The 20,218-nt window shown below is 34.3% G+C and overlaps 1 protein-coding gene across 7 annotated transcripts in view; it reads left to right on the top strand.

The window, feature by feature from the left end:
- Positions 1–20,218, top strand: part of Kcnh7 (potassium voltage-gated channel subfamily H member 7) — a 467,665-nt gene that overhangs the window by 18,807 nt on the left and 428,640 nt on the right. The window contains exon 1 of one of the 7 annotated variants that reach the window (XM_031370437.1): positions 407–481. The exons of the other annotated variants lie outside the window; for them this stretch is intronic. The gene's annotated coding sequence lies outside the window, so the exon portion shown is untranslated. Of the gene's footprint in view, positions 1–406; positions 482–20,218 lie in introns of those variants that run through there. 7 annotated transcript variants of the gene reach the window in all.

The following is a 20,218-nucleotide window of genomic DNA, read 5'->3' as shown; positions in this document are numbered from 1 at the left end:
CCTGTTGGAGTTCAGGAGATTGGGGTTTCCTTTAGACCTAACACTACTCTTTTATAATCTTTCCTTTAAAAAACTCTACCACACCTGAAGAAATAGGTACTTTATAGTTTCCATTTTAAAGACTGAAATCATGAAGTCCAGCTTGCTTTCTCAAGCTGTCTGGAAAAACCACCATCTGAGCATCCTTTGTCTTCTTTCAGAGCCCATAATTGAAGGTTCCTACTGCACCTCAGTCTACTCTGACCCCTGTCTTAAAGGTGCAGGCAATACCACAGTCCATACTCATGAGGACAAATCTTGTCTTAACAGAAAATTGTGAATCATTTCTGGATTCACAGACTGTGGTGGCTATTCATAGTTATCAACTTGACATCTGTTCTACTACAACCAATACCACTACTGCCAACTACATCTGGAGTTTTCTAAAGCACAAACGGATGAGCACAGCTGTAAGCTACTGTTCCAAAATTAATCATTTAAGGTGAGTGTAAAGACCTAATTCTAATCCAAATCTTAAAGGTGTGAAGATACTCCTTCAACCTTCTGCTGGAAGCCTATAAAAGGGAATAGAGGAAGGAAGAAGCATGCTCCCTCTATTTGACTACTTGCTATCACTTTCACCAGCAAGTTCATTCTTCCACTGGCATTAGACACTTCTTCAGGATTCCAGTGCACACTGATGACCACCTAAGATACACAGCCTTATAGATTCTTGAAACTTCCTTTGGCATACAGATATTGTTGGACTAGGTAGACCACAGCCACTAAACCACACACATGCACCCACACGCACACACACTATATTAATACAAACTTATGATCCTGTAGAGAAACTTGACTTATACAGATATTTTTACATTTTGATTTGGAGGGCTTTTAATCCTGACTTACATGTAATTATAAACACACAATTTTTGCTGTGCAGGTTATAAAGTCCATCCACATCTTTCTGGAAATAAGAGGAAAAGAAGTCCTTCCATTTCCCATTACACAGAGCAGCTTCAACATGCCATTTGTTTATATCACTGACCAAATTAAAACATAAAGCAAATTCTCTTAGCCCATCCAGAACTTGATTAGTCACTTACTTCTTTCATACAATGCTAGTTTCTTGCCTGGACAATATAAAAAATAGAAACTGTGTAGACCATTTGGTATTGAATGATTAATTGGGTGCACTCCCCTGAGAAAGAAGGGTTAAAGCCTCCTGTTAGCATATCTACTGTAGCTGTCTTTGTTTAGCTCAGATTTTGTCAGAGTTTATGGATATGTCTTCTGACATTCCTATGTGACACAAAGACTCTCACAGTAAACTCTACGATCTTTTCTCTCTTACAATCCTTTTGCCACCTCTTCCACAAAACTTACATACAAATAACATTCTAAAGATTGAATGTGTTATACTTATGTGTTTGAGAATTCACACACACACACACACACACACATGAAACAACAAAAATAATGAAGAAAGAAGCATGATTTTGAAAGATCAGAAGAGGTGTGTATGGGAGGGTTTGGATGTAGAAAACAGTAGAGATAAATTATGTAATTATATTGCAATCTCAATAAGTAAAGAAAATAATTTCAGAGAAAGACCAGAACATTCAGTTTCCTGTTACAAATTGTGAAGTCATGTGCGTCACCTTCTTTTTTTTTGAACATGTGTACATCAAAAGAACTTTTTACAACCACTGAAATTACTTATCCATAATTCAATCAACAGAGAAATAAGGACTGTAGCTATAATAGATACTATCAAAATGTTCATGTTTATCTTTATACAATCACAACAATTCTTGACCCCAAGTGAGTGTAATATAAGAGTTAACAGCTACAATGTGAAAAGGAATTGAGTTAAAAACTCATGTAACACTGACTGTGAAATTCAACAAGGAATGCGAAATCTTATCTGTGACTGAATAAAAAATGTGAAAAAAATATGACTTCAGTAAGTAAAAATAAAACTAGCATGAATTTTGTTAAACTATGCTATCCTTGGGATTTTAACCTGGAGTTCAAGTTCTTACTAATACTCTGGATAATTAATTTATTTTTAGTTTTCATTCAAATTGCAGAAAATTTAGTTGAACATGCTTATCCTGAATGCACCAGGATTCTTACCAATTAGTTTGTGCATAAGTAATCCTAGTAACTATATCCCAGAAAGCAGTCCATTTCGAAGACATCTTGCTCTTTGTCAATGCTGTGCACACTCAACTCACTCCTCTTTAGTCCAGGATACATGATAAGCAAGACGAATCACATTTACAGCAATGGTGTAGACAAAATTGGAACCTACCTAGTTGTAATAATTATGAAGATGAGAATATCCAAATACCACAGCTAATGTGACTATTTAACAGAGTTTTGAAAAAGGATTCTTTTCAAAGTAAAAGGGCAGTCAGTTATTGATAATTATAACAGGAGACCAAGGAAATCCAGAATGGATATAAGCATACTGCATGTACACACTCTAACCACAACATGTATCTAGCTTCACTTAGCAGGTTTAAAAAAAAAAGTACACCATTCTTATTTTGGATTTCATGATTTTATTTTTTTTAGGTTTCCCAATACTATGAGTTTAAAAATGTAGCCTCTCGTTCTTGCAGTGCCTAAATGCTTATTGTGTAGATAAAGACGGCATCTAACAATCTGAAGAAATGAGTCAGAATTCCTCTAAAGAATGCATTGCACCTGCTGACCTCTTTGAAGTAAGACTGCAAATGAATCCCTCTATAAATACCATGTTGATGGTTCTTAGTAAAGGGAATTAACCTTAACCATTCTGTGAACTGTTGTGAGTCAGGAGAGCAGCAGTAGACTTAAGGTAAAAAGATTGATTTCATTGTTGAATGCCAACACTCCATTAAAGGGATATCTTTTGCTTTCAAAGGATCTTTATCTTAGACTTTTAAAGCGTGGGTTGTGCATGGTATGTGTGCCACCTTCTCTTTCCTTGGGGTCTTCACCAGGTCCTGACTATGTTCATTATTAGTATTGTAACATGGTGACAACATTGTTCTTGGAGTATAAAAGTTGTTGTATGAAAGATGTGATTTAAGTAAGAGAGTCATTCTCAGGATATTTGAGGCTAAAGGCATGCAAGGAGAGAATTGTCTGCTTTCCTGTAGAAACACAATTAAGTATGAATTAACAAATTAATACTTTGCAGTAGACAGTCATGAGCTTGCATAGAAATAAATCTCTTCAAATTTCAAGAGGAAAGTAGAGAAATCAAAAAACCTAAATGGGACCAAATGAAATTGCTTTTCACAGGCATGGTAAGCTAAAGTGGTTGAACTAGAATTATGATATTTGTGTTTTTGTAGTGTCCCTAAAAAGCAATCAACAAACAAAAGGATTATCTTCCTGACAATTATAGAGAAAAACAAATTTAACCTTTCAGTTACAATCCAAAATAAAGCAAATCACTGTGAATTTTTACAATAGTTACAAATATTTACCCTGTCTTCTAGATTCTACTAACTTTTCCTTTGAAATTGGCCTTGGTTGTTGAAAACATTTTATATACTGGAAAAGTTACCTAAAGAATGTGAAAAAAATAAATGGATGTCTGAGAAGTTGTAGCTTCCTCACATCTAATTTTCTGTTGATTTGTGGAATGCCTTTGACAAGATGTTTGTAAAATAATAAACAATAAAAAAAAAAACCTTACCGAATACATAGCAAATTTTTCATGTTAGAATATGGGAATTGCACTATGTGGATGGTCAATTTCTTAGCTCAAAATTGTTTGCACTTTTAATTAGCTAAGATGGGGAAGAAAAAACAATAGCCACACTTGCAGCCAAGACTATTTTTAATTTTGCACCCTCTTTTGAAAATGTACCATAAAAGAGCAACACATAAAATTCATGGGTTGAGATCTTCTACATTGCCTAATTCTTCACTTTTTAGTCCAGAGACATTCAGAGATTTTTACTCTATTTTTAAGCAAAGAAATGAAAATCCAGATGTTACTAAAAATATTTCATAATTAAAAGAGAATTTACCATTATTTTCAAATAGCAACAGACAGGACATTGGACAATTACAGGAATGGATAATCTATGTATTTAACTTTGCTATTATCAGTTTAATTAGAAGTCTTTAAAAACTATATATACCTACAGAGGAGTTGCCAAAATCCCAGAAAACAAAATAAAACAAACAAACAAACAAAAAACAAGTGATTATATGAATGTTAATGAGGTCCTTACAGAAATTAAACTACAGAGACCTGTTACATTTGCTGTTCTTTTTTCACATTGGTTTTACTTATGTGGGTATACTTTTTTTAATTATTTCTTATTTTGATGAGCCAATTAAATTTACAAATACAAATGCTGACCCCTCATCCTTAAATATCTTAGTATTTTATCTGTTAATAATAACAAAATTAGCTCTTCTAGTGATTTCATCAAATGAGACAATTTTACAATGAGGTAATCATACTATTAGGATCTACCTTTAAATTTTGCAGGCCATTCATATATAATCCTTAAAAACATTTGTCTTTTACAATAAAAGATTAAATTTGTATCATATACTACTATTTATTGAAGTGTGCTCTGTTTCCTTGGACCTCAGCTTTCCTTGAATTCCATGATGCTGATCTATAAAGGAATAGGCACATTGACCTACAGAATGCATGCTATAAATTCATTTAAGGAATCTTCATGGCTTGATTCATCCTTCAAGGTTTTTACTATTTTTTATAAATGATGTCAGACTTTTTGATGAGTATTTCCTGAAGCAACTAAGATCAATATCACCTATTATTGAAAATTTGTATGGATCATCACTTCTTGTGTCATTCTTTTAAATGTTTTAACAAAAATTGAAAACAAGAAACTTAAAATACCTTCTTAAGTTACATCAGTAGAATCTATTAAACCAAAATATGCATTATTTCAGTAGTAAAAATAATTGTTAATCAACTTAGAGTAGCTAATGATAAGACAAACAAAATGGAAGTTGGCCCAAATTCATAAACAGAAAGTCCCAATATTGTAATGGTGCCCAGTTTTACAAACTTGATCTTTAAACCTAGTCATAATGATGGGAAACTCAAATTTCCACAGACATAAAAATTTCCATGGAAATAAAATAGATTTGGAATATCTGACTTAGAAAGAGAAAAAAGAGCAAAGTTTGTGGGGCTGCTATAGTAAGAATAGCTATAATACTGTACTAACTGTGGTGGTTTGGTGTCAGTAATAATGTGGATAATCTGGTCAACGGAAAAAATACATTATCAGATTCCCCAGGAATACAGTGAACTGACTTTTGATAATAGCATCAAAGTAATTAAATAGGAAACACGGATCATTTTGACAATAATTTCTTCAGAGGCGTGTATGGGAATATATTAGATCATGGTTCTTGGTGGTGTACTGTGCAAATAAAGTATTAATTTGAATTAAAATTTGAACATGAGGAGTTAAAATTATAAACTCCTTGGATGAGTATAAAACATCTTTGTAGTTCTGAAAGATAATGATTTTTATCTTTAATCCTAAGGCTACTAAAAATGAAAATAATGATAAAAGTTGGACATGTTCAAATCTGAAAATGTGTGCATGTCAGAAACATTTCTTTAAAACCATTCAGCTAAACTGGATCCTAGTTTTAAGTCAGCAGAACAAAAATAAAGAAGAATGAACTTTTAAAAAGAAAAAAAGATTTTACTAGGTATGGTATGCAGGATGACATGTTACACAGGAAGCAAACACAGATGGATTGTGAATTTGAGGCCAGTGTGGGCTACAATGTAAAATCTTACCTCAAAATATATTGGTTTTGTTTCAATTTTTTAATTTTATTTAATCTATTTTTTTTTGCACTCCAGATTTTAACCCCCTCCAGGTCCACCATCTAACTGTTCCACATCCCATACATCCTATACCTCCAGTCTCTACAAGGATGTCCCCACTCCTCCACCCCCAACCCGCCCCTGATGCCACCAGACCTTCCCACTACTTCTGGTCTCCAATCTCTTGAGGGTTAGATGCATCTTCTTGTTCCTCCATTATAGAGCACTAATTTAAAATTTGCTCCCTACCATCACAAATAAAAAGTGAAATAAAACAAACAACAAAAAGAGATGTCACAAGCTGAGAGTAGACACTTTATATATTTATACATCAGCAAATTAATTATATCTTTTAATGTGAGCACTTTAATAGCAATATAGTGTTCTGTGTAAATAAATAATTAAGTTTTTATGCCCCCAGTTGGAAATGAAAAGATAAACAACAGAAATGAAAGGTTTAGAGATTTTTAAGAACAACATATTTTAGCAAGTAAGCACATGAAAGTAAAAACACAGTTACAACATAGCAAAAGAAGGAATTAAAGAGGTGGCTCAGCAGTTTAGAGCATTGGTTGCTCTCCCAGAAGACTGAGGCCTGAGTCTCAGTATCCTCCATTGTTAGTTACTTCCCAGTAACCCAACCATTGCTCTTTTCTGGCCTTCATAGGCACTAGGCCCACAAGTGAGATACAAATATATATGCAACCAAAACTCCCATCCACATAGACAGTGGGGTCTTAGAGACACTTTTATCTTACCCTTGGTGTTAGAAAATGAGTTGTTTATTTCAGAAATTACTTAGTGTTTCAACGAAGTTAAATATCTTATAATCTTTTATATTCATCTAAGGAATGTAAAAGTATACAACATTCACTGATATTTAGTATGGCATTATCAAAAATAAGTCAATTCAATGTTATTAGGGAACAGAAACAAACAAAAAATTTAATATTTCTCAAAAGTTATTGGTATGTGGGGTAGAAAAAAACAAGAATACATATTATGGAGCTTCAATTATATAAAGCTTACGCTAAGAAGAACAAGACTATTGTGATAGCAAATGATTATCTGTAGGGTAGAAGGTACAAGCAGGCATAAAAGGAGCATCCTGAGATGTTAGGGACTGACTGATCTAGTTTATAATCTGACTGGCATGCTGACATTCTGAACACACATACACACACACACACACACAAACACACACTCACCAATTACTTATTTTTGTACTGTAGTAGATAAATTTCCCTTCAATTTAATAAAGTCATCATTTGCTTGCAGAATCAGGCTATCTTTAATTATGCAATCATGACACGAAATCCAGTAAGGAAAATTCAATTCCGTGCAGGATACAATTAGCTTTCATCCAGTACGCAACTGCTTTGAGCTTTCATGACAGTCTGTGTTTAATTTTCTTTGTTGTTGTTATTATACTTGTTTTTTTTTTAAGGTTAAAGGATACTAGAATATGCTGATCTAACAACCAGGATTTATTTCCATGGCTTAGAAACTTGGTGCACACCTATTGATCAACAAGTCATTTTGTTTATTCTCTTGTACCAGTTTGGAATTTAATAAAGAACTCCGAGGAACCATCTCAATTGTTCTTCATACCCATGACGTGTTTAGTGCTCATTCTTATCCCTTGCACCCATGGTGAGTCAGAGCCTGAATCCAATATTTATTCTTTTAAAACTATCTAAACTGGATTTAATTCTTTCTAGGTTAGTAAATGGTATGTTATTCAAAAGTGGCAAATGGGTCTTTAGTAATACATGAGCCCTTCAGGGTAGGGTACTTCCTATTGGTTTCTTCTTATAGTTTTCAAGATTGTATTCTGGGAAAAGTCAGAAAAGAACAGTTTAATGAAAGTCAATTTTTTTTCTTTGATGCAGATCAAAAGAATTCTACTAGAGCAAAGCATAATCAGCGAAGGAAGAAAACTAGACCACTAGGAATGTAGAACCAATTTCTAAGTAAGGTTGTTACTTCTGGGGAATGAGGTTCTGGGTACATTTGGATACATACTTCAGGAGATGCACACACATTACATCTGTGGTCATCACAATCTTCAAACCAAAATGGCTGACATTCTTTGAAGAGACAAACAAACATGATTAAATACACAGTTATACTTGTAATACATATATATATATATATATATGTATTACACATAAAGTTATTTGTGACTATTAGATCAGACAGGCATGTTCAACAAGCAAAGTTAATATATTTTTTTAATTTTAAGAATGACATCAATGTTCATTTGTTTTCTTCCATGACATCCTGGACCCTTTCTTGGCCTTCTGTCATCCCACACTATTCCAAATGTGTGTTTGTTACTTTCATTACTTTATTTTTAGTAATTTCAAGGTTATCTCAAAATCTCTTATAAAACGAAGTGCATACACAAGTGCATCACCTCGTAAGGCTCTTCTAATGATATTTCCTCATACTCATGAGAGCTTCAGTTATGTTCTGACTGTTCTATTATAAGCCATCTGCACTGAGTGAACAGAGAAGTGTATCTTTCTCACCAGACTCATTTGTCTCATATTTAAGACATTATCATTTGATTACATCTACCTACTTAGATAAGTTTCACTAGTTTAAACTGTTGGTTTTACTGTGAAAATTGTATTCTTCTAACTATGACCTGAATTGGTATGCTTAAATATTTTGGATGTTGAGATATATATTACCTCTTTTAATTGTAAGAACTTCACCTGGACTTGTAATCTTGCTATTTAAACTATTTAAAGAAGTTACATTCTTTGTGAAACTCTGACTGACAAATTATGAAGATATACTTTATATCGGCTCTGCAGTTACAGGAAGATCAAAATTAAAACAGATCTGAAGAAGCAGATGAAGAGTCAAATATAAGCAAGCAGATATGTAATCCCAGAGGGTTAGTGACCCACAGGTTGAGAACTACTGCTATAGAGAAAAAATAGGATAGACATTTGCCTCAAGGCTATCAGAGATTAAAGGAAGGGGATAAAGAAAATGAAGGAGACTATAGCTTCCTTTGTTTCAAAGAAAGCACATTGGATGTTTATGGCAAGCCTAAGTTCAAGAAGGTTATTGAAATTAGATACTGTGATGACGACAGATGGATTGTTAAGTGTGAAAAAAATGTTTATTCCTTCGGTTTGTTTACTGTCCCATTTGGATCTGAGAGGAGAGTGATGAATAAGAGATAGCAGAACACCCTAATTGTCTCTAGAAAAAAGGCAGAAGCCCTGGAATCCATTACACCTCATTGTGTTAGAGCCCTCTCCTGACAGCTACTCAGATGAGAGTGCTCTCTAGATAACAGGTCTTTGTTCCAAACGGAGGATTTATTTTTCCAGAAGTACAAGCCAACACTTGAAGCCTAATTTTTCCTTCTCCACCTTGTCCATTTGGTGAAGTAACTAGATTAAGCCTCCTGGAAAACAAGATAATAACAATCAATTCATTTTCACCCTTCAGTCAAGCTGGAACCTCACCTAGAAATGGAATGCTGCTGCAGGTTTGCAATTGTCTTTATAGAATTCCATTTACAGATGGTAGAAATGAGCTTCAGTGTAATGTAGGACTTGTCAATATTTGATACAGATACTTTGGCAGAAAAGTCTCTGCATCACCCATCATATATCATTTCAGAGTTTATCGATCAAGTTGACATCAGAGGACTTCACATCAACCAGTGTTTTAAGATGCTAAAATACTGGAACCACTTGCTATGACTGCTAGGAAGTGTGCCGGTGGTGTTTGGACCAAAAAGCTGTCCCTAGAGGCTACTGAATAGATAATGTACTATCTGACTCCATTAAAATCCTTCTTTCCATTCACCACCCCCTTTTTCTGCACTGTCTCCTGTTTTACAAAGGTAGAGACCAAGGTAACCTGCCATAGGCCACCAGGTCCCTGAACCTGGCTCTGTATTTTCCAATTTCTAAGGCAGTGCTATCTTTTTTCCTTATACAGTGAAAGCTCTCTCATCTTGTTCATTTTCTCAAACAAGTAATATCCTTACAAAAATCGATAAAGATTTAGTTTCCTTTCTGTAAAGACGAGGACTACCTGGATGGAATTTCAAATCAGTCCCCACTAAGTCTGAGGCTATCAGATAGCTTTTGATTTCCTCATTGAACATCTCGTTTGCACTGGCGCATGCTTTAAAACAACCTTTCTGACACCTTTTTTTTATTCAAGTATAACACAGGAGGCATATGAATCTATAAATTGATTTAGGTCTCTTGAGAAGAGCTTGTGCTATTTGTACTGTATATTAAAATCCTAAGGTGTTGCTATTTGCCACAATATTCCACCACAAGGCTCTAAGGAAGGCATATCTAACGCAGCTTCTGCAGAAGCATTAAACATGAATTGGAATACAGATTCGTTTGCGTCGATGAACTTGATAGATTGGGCTTTTTGAGCCTGTGCAGGTGGTTTTTAGGTAATGAGCTCTTAGCTTTAGGAAACCCTGTGCCTGTGTCCATAAGAAAAGCTAATATTATCAGTAATGATGCTGTGAAGACAATCCATGCTCACTGTGGAGGAAAAGCTTAAATGAGGACCATCCATTCTCGTTACAACCACACTTGGATCCTGTGCCTCTGTTTGTCTTTTCCTGGGTACCATTTTAGAAAGTGACTTGTTAATATACTCCTTGGAGAGAATTCCCTCCCTCCAAGCACCATACTCCTCCAAACTATATCACTTGATGCCCTCCCTGCTGTGCTTATGTGGTCCTCCTTGGAGTGGCAGTCCCAGCAGCCCTGTTAATGGTGTCTCCTTCTGCCTTTACCATCCCACTTATTACTATCTTAACTTGCCCAGTTACAGAATGTAGTGAAGCATTCCACTTAGAAAATAAACAAAGAAGCAACTTGTTCTCTGCAGAAGATAATTTTTTGGTCAGAGTTTTGAAAGTACACAGTTCTTACCACTACCTTCACTCTTGAGGTGTTCTTTATCATTTGCTTTATTTCAGTGTTTGCCTGTGCTGTTAAGTTTTTTTCTGGATTGGCGTCTCATTTGTATTTTATTGAAAGAGTTAGGTATATATAGTTTCTTTTGTTCATCTTTAGTACCCAGGTCAGCATAGCTCATTAGAGGAAAAGACGTCAGATATGTAAGTATAAAGCAACCTGGCTCCATGCTACTAAAATACTGTATTAGAAAATCTGTGAGAAATCTGTGCACGTGACTAGATTACCAAAACAGTTTTCAGGGCAAATCATGTTATACTGTCATTAGCAACTATATATTGTGCTTTGCATCTTGGCAATGAAAATACATGTTTTTGTATCAAAAAAACATAAAGGAGTTTATTTGGAAACTATAACAATGATTTTGTGCTTTTCTGTGTTTCCCGACTTACATGAAGGGAGGAGTGGAATCTTCATCAATATGTAAGGTATTAGCTCACACCAAACAACTCAAGACAGAACTGAATACTATCTGTGATGCTAGCTGAAGTTGATTGGTACAGGACTACCCTGCAGTGTTTATGCTCAGAATAATATTGAAGTAATTGAATTATGAGCTGATCAGTTGTGTCTCATAAACTAGAGTAGATTGGATAGCATTAACAGGGGTCTGATGAGTGGCTATGTAGAATATATACAAGGTATTATCAAGATTTGGAATTCTCTTTATAATTACTACACTAGTGTGCATTGTATGTTTCATGTGCAAATATCACATCATGCCTTATTGTGCAATAATTTATCACACAGAAGGAATATTTTGTGACAGCAGTATAACTAGGTTTATTGCTCTGAACGATAGAAAGTTGCATATTAATTAACTAAGCCCAACATTGTCTCTCAATTATTAGACATTATGGTGACACCAGGATTTTAGACATTCTTGGAAATGAATACAATTAATGGCTCCAGTGTAAAGGGTTTTTTCCTATTCTTAAACATAAACATATCTCTCCTTGCAGGGGGTTCTTACAGAAAATACACTAGAGTACCTTGGTTATGTGTAGAAAGGAAATTCTAATTCATAAAAAAAGACATTGAAGAGCATACCACAAACACATGAATTAGTTTGTTTTATTGCTTTATATTTCAAAATTTTTTGGGGTGAGTTGCAACATTTTATTGCTGACTTGTTACAATATACCTGTATTAAGCAACATTATTTTATCAATCATTCTGTCATGTTTGCTTACATTCTTCTTTCTAAGTAAGGTCTTTAGGTGCTTTCAACTGTCTTGACAAAAGAGTCTTGATATTTTTGATGAAACAATTCATTGACATTACGGCCCATTAAATATCTCTGTTACAAGTGGCATTCAAACCAAAAGAATACACATGTTAAAATTTTCTTAGCGTCAGACTGAAAGAAACGCAGATAAATTACTGCCTCTGTAAGCTGTGCACAGTGGTCAGCGGGTAGAGGAGAAATAATTAAGTCCCTCAGTGCTTTTTATAGCTTTTCTATCAACAATTGTTAGAGACTGAATGATGGATACAAAATACTGACCTGAATGTTTCAGAAGTTTCCCTAAGTTTTAATGAGTCTCACTAATCAGCTTGTTTGTGTGTCTGATACTTAAAGGATACTTAAAGTCCTTCTAACCAAACTTTCCTTCCTAGCATTCAGGCATACCACAGTGGTATAAATGAGTAGAAAAAATGAACTTGTAAAGAAAATTCTCCTGACAGGACAGATACAGTCTTAATATTTATCCATAATTACACTTACTTTCTTTCAAATAAAAATTAGCATGTCATGATTATTCCCGAGTGTTCTTGAATCTTGGTCACCAAAGCAATGCAATGCTAATGATGTGCAGCACCAGACTTTATGGCTCCCCCCCTAAGTAATCTACAACAGCTTCAGTCCTTGAATCAGGTGCTTTGTCCTGTCTGACTTACAGCACATGAAGATATTTCTTAAATCTCAGATGAAGGGTAGAAAGCTACTCTCTTCTCTTCCCATTGCCTGTTCTCAAGTTTTATCCTTGTAAGAATTCTTCATCTTCTTCCTTCTTTCTGCATTTCCTCACCAACCTTTACATTCTGAGGTTGCAGAAACCATAGGTTCTCCTGGCAAAACTGACCTCTTTTTTTTTTTTTTTTTTTTTTCTGGTTTTTCGAGACAGGGTTTCTCTATGTAGCCCTAGCTGTCCTGGAACTCACTCTGTAGACCAGGCTGGCCTCGAACTCAGAAATCCTCCTGCCTCTGCCTCCCAAGTGCTGGGATTAAAGGCGTGCGCCACCACTGCCCGGCCAAAACTGACCTCTTAAGACTCTGTAAGGCTGCCTCTACTGCAAAGACATCAAGACCTTCCTCAGAATACTCACTCACCAATCCCTTTCTTTTTGGCTTTCTTATTAATACTTCAACACCGTGTCCCTCTACCCACTCCCTTCTTGCATTCTTATCTTCTACAGATATGAAATCTACTTGTAATATCAGTTATTGATTTCTTACCTCCGGTTGAATTTCTTGAGCAGTACTTGGAGAATTCTTTCTTTGTTCATAATCAAGTACTATATTTGAGGTGTCCAATATCTTTTGCAAGGTGGCTGAAAGATGAACTAGATCCAAGCCATGCTTACCTTCTCAAGCCAGTTCATAGTGAATTGGTCTGAAAAGGTGTTTGGGGCATAAAAATATCAAAATTTCCATGTTCTTTCTGATTTATGTCTTTCTTTCTCTATTTCAGTCAACTTAATGGGTTTGTGCTCCTTCATGTCAATCCATCTCTTTGCTTTCTTTATAACCGTAGCCAATATTTTGCCTTAGATCCTTGTCTGCTCACTAGGTAGCTACAACAGCCTCTTCATTATTCTTGCAAACACTTGTTTTATCTCTTCTTCCAATTAGCTTGCATTTCCCTGATAATATAATCTTACTTTGGTATTTTTTTCTGCATTGCATTTGCTCAAAACATTTAAAAGCCTCTCATCTTTTTCAACTCCTTTTATGTTACTTTGTTCAGTTTTAGGACCCCCATAACTACCTCTGCTCTATATTCTGTTTCTTTAACTCTTCTGATAGTGTCCAGAAGAGAACTGTATATTACAAATCAGCACAAACACACACACATACACACACACAAGGGGTTCTGTGGACATATAATTGAGATAATTTTTCTGAAACAATATTTATACAAAGACATGAAATTGCTTTAATGTTTTATACTATTATATGATATTTCCTTTATAGTATGCTGTCTGTGAGACTTAAATTTGTCTTTTAGTCAACGGTCAATTGTTTGATGCTACCCAAAAACATCACTGTCTCTTTAACAATCTATCCCATTAGGAACACAGACATTTAGTTTAGAGTTCCAAACAATATATATGTATATACACATATATATATATACATATATATACATATATATGTAATATTGTGTATATATATGTTATATTGTGTGTGTATATATATATGTTATATTATATATTAATTGAAATCCCTCACCAGGAGGAAGACTTCTTAGGCATCTTTAATCCTTAAAGTTCTCCAAGGAGTTTTTCTACATTGTATCCCACAAATACTCATTATTTCTGCCAATTTTAAGTTGTTTTTTTATAGTGACTATCTTTTCTATCTTGTTAGTAAACCCACTAGAACTATATTTTCTAGGTAGTATTTCCAATGATCCAGACAAAGGTATCAGCATATTGATAACTGTTAGAATAATGTAACTGTATATGAACCTTAGTTCTGCTATTTTCAATTGAAGTATTTTTTAAGTCATTAATGTTTCATACTTAATTGTTACATAATGATTTTAGAAGCATAATCAGAGGTTCTCGAAGGGTTGACATAATGGCTGTGCATACTGCTGGCATGCAGTTGATGGACTTGATACCCATGACAGCTTAACTGTGTGCCTAACCCATTATCTTATCAAAACCTTCCTTTTTTGTTTTCCATTTATTTGTAGCATTCTCAAATACATTTTTCTAATCTTCCTTATGGAGTCTCTGATTTCCCACTGATCTACTAGATGCAATATATATATATATATATGCAATATATATATATGTATGTATATGTATATATATACATACATATATATATATAGGGCAAAGTGTAATGAAGAATGATGTAGAAAAGTATGCATATCTCAACTTCCTGCCTCTGTTATAGCACTGTTCACATAAATAATGGTCTAGAAAGCAGAAGAACATGAGGCCAACATCCAAATCTCATCTATTTTGTAGAAGACATTCATCATAAGATTTTTCTGCCTTAAACTCTGAAAGCTTGGTTTACTAAATTGAAACGTTTTCAGACATTTTTATTTAAAAGAACAATGTTTATGAAATAATGATAGAACTATTTTTAAATAACTTTTCTTTTTTTAGGTGTGGGGAATTGGCCTTTAGCATAAAGTTTGTTGAATAATTAAAAATGTGCCATTCTCTTTTTAATTTGTCTAGGGAAGGTTTTGTATTTTAAGATAAACTGGGACACTAAGTTTTAGAGGCACATATTGCATCAGATTTTAGGACTAAATTTAAATTCATTTTCAACATTCTGCACTGTGATATATGCAGATTAAAAGAAAAGTGACATACATAAAATCATATCTGTTAAACATTTTAAACTTAAGAAAATAGCTTTTCACTCACCAGCTCTAAGATGGTGCTTACTAGCAGAAATTTTCCAGCATTAGTGAGATGTTAGAAGGCGATGGGACTGAAGGCATAGAGAAAGACTATTGAAGGAGGGGCTATAAACATTCCATTTCTCTGCTAATACCACTTACTTCCACTCTGACATTTGCATATAAAACAAGTTTTACTCTTGTTTCATTTGGTCCTTATTATGTGTTCTAAGTAGAGGTCTTGTGGTATGATGGCAGATTTCAGACTCTCTCTTGACCTTGCCTGTTGTTCTTGTTGACTTAATGTTCTTCCTTCCACGGGTATGTTTTTTTTATATATATAACCTCTCTTTTAAAGAAGACAGTATTTACATGAACATGATACTATAGCTACACTGTAGGTATTAGATTACAAAAGTATATCCCATTATTCACAGTTGATTAATATAAATGACACATATAGCATGTCCTATAAAAATAATTTTGAAGTACCTAATATTTGTTGATAAAAATTTCTAACTTCTTAGAGGGCATTATTGAGTTAATATCATTCCATGAGGTTTTTTTCTGCTCCAGGCATTGATATTAGCATTTCGACAAGCATTGCTCCGTATATATTACTTACTACCTTCACAGTGATTACAATTATTTTAGTGAGATAGACATGTTAAATCTTTCCCATCTTTATCATTGAAAAGAATATTGTTTTAGAAATATTTTTCATATGATTCAGTAGTCTTACCATGTTTCTAAGAACAATTATTTCTGAAACACAAATCTAAAATATGTTTCATATGAAAAGGGAACATGAAAGTTGTCATAGGAGTCATGAGTACTAAATAATGTTTAACCCGGAGTGAAGAGAAGCTACATATTTATAAAGCTTTGACCTTCTTATTCTATGATGCGAACAACGATATGTAAAATATCATTGCATTATTTCACAGTATTATAAATTAAAGCAATACCATCTTCTGAAATAAACCCTAAATGTACTTTTTAAATTTTTATGTACATATTTGTTCTGTATGTGGGTGAGTCTGCACATACCTGTATGAGTTTACATGTATCACATATATGCATAATATGAAGTCAAAAAAGGTGTCAGCTGCCCTGAAATTGAAGTTACAGGTATTTGTGAGCTATTATGTGTGTGCTGGGACCTAAACCTCATTCTTATGCAGCAGTAGTAAGTACTCTTAACTGCTTTACCATCTTTCCAACTCCAAAGCTGGTTCTCAATAAATTCAAACCCTGAGTAATATTAAAAATGACATAATACAATATATAATATCTTTACCCATACTGGTTCAACAAAAATGGGAACAGATAATGCAGTTTTTATTTTTTTCTTTTCCTTACCTCATGATTTATTAATATTTAATTTCATGTTACTATACATGAAATCACAACTATCATCTTATGCTAATCTAGCTAGTAGTTGATAAGTCTCAGAGTGCACTTCGTATAAAAATTGGCTGAGATTTCAACATACTTAATGGGCTCAAAGAAAATCTATCAGGAGATCTTGGATAATTGCTAATGTCTATAAGCAGGCCTTACCCTGACCGTGCTAAGCATTACATTAAAAACTGTGCATTATCTTTGTTAGTAGTATTGAGATGTCTTGTCTGAGGAAAAAATCCAAACATAGGCTATGGACATGGGCACATGCACATACATACACACACATGCACATACATATGCACATGCACACACATATATAGGTAGATAAGGAAATGAAAAAAGAGATAATATATGTATTAGAATTTATATATCTATTCTAATACATGCCTGTATGGAGAGGGGGTGAACAGGAAAAGAAGAGAATTAGAGAGAAAGAGTCAGAGATAGATGACAGAACAGATAGAGACAAACAGACAGACAGACAGAGGCAGAGACAAAGACAGACAGAAAGACAGGGATTGAGATTTCAGCTCTGGGGACGGAGCCCAGGGCTTCAGGCATTCTTCCTTATATATACATCACCATCCCAATAAATATAGAACTAATTTTCCTCACTACTGAAAACCAACTCTAATATTGTGTCTGAAAAGAAGATAGCTCTCCATTGTTATATGCGTGTGAAAGGTTTCCATATGTACAATATTTATACATATGTATAAATATGTTTATATTTATATGCTAAAGTGAGTATGCACCCATATGTGTATTTATGTGCATGTATTCTCTTCTTAAATAAGTAATCTAGAGAAATGAACTTTCAAATAGTCGGTTGCATTTTCATGATTGATCAACATTTGTAATCCATTATAAGGCTTATTTTCTTCACCTGGTATTCTTACATGTAATGTTCCTAAATTTAAACTTTCACAAATTATTTTATTCAAAAGTTAGTTAAAAATGAATAAAGCAAATTCCCCAAAGTAAAAAGATGAGAGACTTTTTATGTCTCCTAGAAACCCAGTCTATTCCCCAGAGACTATTATTAAGTCCCTCCTGGTTTTCTTTTAAACTAGAAAGGTCTAAGACCTTGAAGGAGCCTCACAGTGTCTTACATAATCTACATCTTCACTGAATGCCTCATGGATAAAGCAAAGAACAGAAGTATGCACTATTGAATGTAATATAAGTGCTCTAAATTCATAGTCCATGGTACAAAAATTACTTAAGAAAACACTTCCAAACCTTATCTATTTCTATTTTTCAGAGACATTTTTCACTCAAGAGGCACATTAGTGTTTTATACATATGAGTTAGCTTTATATTTTTCAAAGAATAATATTAATTTTTAGAAGTAGTTTCACAATTTTGGTAATGTTTGACATTTCTTCTTTATAATGGTGTTTGTGTGTGTGTGCATGTGTGTGTGTGTGTGTGTGTTTTGTGTGTGCAAAACTTTGGATGTGTTTTATGAAGGCCAGATGTTGACCAAGGGTGTTCTTCAGTGATCTTTTCTCCACATTATATTTTGAGGTATTAAACTGGCTGTACAGCACACTGCAGAAAGGATCCTCTTTTCCCTATCCACAATAGATTCTCAGGTGTGTGTTATTTCACCGTTTTTTTTCTGTGGCTGCTGGGAATTGAACCTGGTTCCTCATATTTGCATGACTATCATTGTCATGAGAGACTTCACCTCTCAGCCTTCTTTCTTCTCTATTTCCTCTCTTTATCCCCACAGGTTAGTATTTGATATTCACTCATTGAGTTTCTATTACTATCTTCTTATTGTTTATCTGTGCTACAGTATTTTTCTTTCTATGCTATGTGCACATTATAATATCTGTGACTCTAGTTCATAGTTTCTTATTAATGGTTCCCTGCAACCCTTTGAATATACAGGTTATACTGTAATTCAGATAATAGTCAAGAGTTAGTTAACCAGTCCTTGTTAGCTGGAAGTTAATGTAATTACTAGTGAATATTTCAATCTGTTTTGACCTTATTTACTCCTTATTCTCACAACTCTAATTTCATCAAAAGTACAAAAACATGCAAATATGATGCACCATCAGTGCTGGGAATACCTCATAGAACACTGTATCAATAGGAGTGTCTCTTTATTAGCACATCTTCCCTAGCTTTTCTTCCACTTTAGGAATTAAAAAGCCACAGTAAAGCACATTGCAAATTATGACATGGAATGGTCAAGTATCATGACTAGATATCCCCTTTTTTCTTCTTTTATTAACAGTAATGACAGCTGCTGGTAATTGCTTACTCTCTCTCTCCACAAATTATTGATAGAAAGAAACCTATGGGACTACAGAAACACTTGTGGCAGTTGAGTCCAAAGGTGATTAATATCTTCTGGTACCATATATAAGGTTCTCAGTAAGAATTCAGGATAATGGTGAATACAGTCCAAAGTCTTTACTCAGGATACTGTATGAAGTGATAAAGTTTGTTCTAAAATTAAATTTTTAGATAATAATGATTTAGAGTACACTGAGTATGGTTTCACAAATCTGTATGGTCCTTGGAGGCAGCAATATTCTAAAAAAAAAAAATTTGATGTTTTCATTAGTTGAATATAAATTTGTACATTCCCAGGTAATACATTTTTACTTCTATCATTGATGTTGGCTTTGCTCTCACTTTCAATTATGTTTCACTACTTTGATTTTAAAATACTTTCAGAGGAAAATTCCTCACCGATGTTTAAGACAACTGGAGAAAAGCCAGGACTCTCTGAGCTGGCTGACTGAATGTGTCATGGCCCAGGGGCCCAGGGGGAAGGGAATGCAAACACAAGGAAAGAGATGGCCTGTCCTTAGAAGTGCAGCCTCCATTAGACAGCATGTTTCAGTAAATTTCCTGTCCCTTTATTTTTGCAAGCAGTGTGCTGTGAGTTTTATGAGCAAGTGAAAGGTCTTTCCTTCCCATGCTGGGACTCGACAAGTGGTTTTCGGGTTAAAACAAAATATGTCAATTGTTTCATTCTGTGAGTAATGGTCTTCAGGAAGCAAATTACTATGTGATTTCCCAGGGCAGAAATTATACAGGAGAGAGGTCATTGGCTACCTCACAGGGAAAATTAAAGCTTTCATTAGGGAAACAACCTTGGGGGATAAACCCCATGTTTTCCCACCTTCTAGATGATTGGAGTGAGAATGACAAGCATGTGTGAGTGGAGAGTGCTCCAGTGCTCCAGTCTACTTAAAATGCCTCACAGCAGCACATCAATAGTAATAATAATAACATCTGTAAGGTCCTTGTGAACTCCATTATTGTATCAGTGACAGCTATTCCAGAATTCTGATTATATTTATACTCTTTCCTTTCTATTATAGTTAAGACATCATTCAGTTCTGAAAACAGAAACTTTTGAGAAACTAAGAATAAATTGCCTAGTCTCAGCT

Source organism: Mastomys coucha, unplaced genomic scaffold, assembly GCF_008632895.1.
Source record: "Mastomys coucha isolate ucsf_1 unplaced genomic scaffold, UCSF_Mcou_1 pScaffold15, whole genome shotgun sequence".
In the NCBI taxonomy this organism is placed as follows: domain Eukaryota; kingdom Metazoa; phylum Chordata; class Mammalia; order Rodentia; family Muridae; genus Mastomys; species Mastomys coucha.
This window is presented reverse-complemented; position numbering and strand designations above follow the sequence as displayed.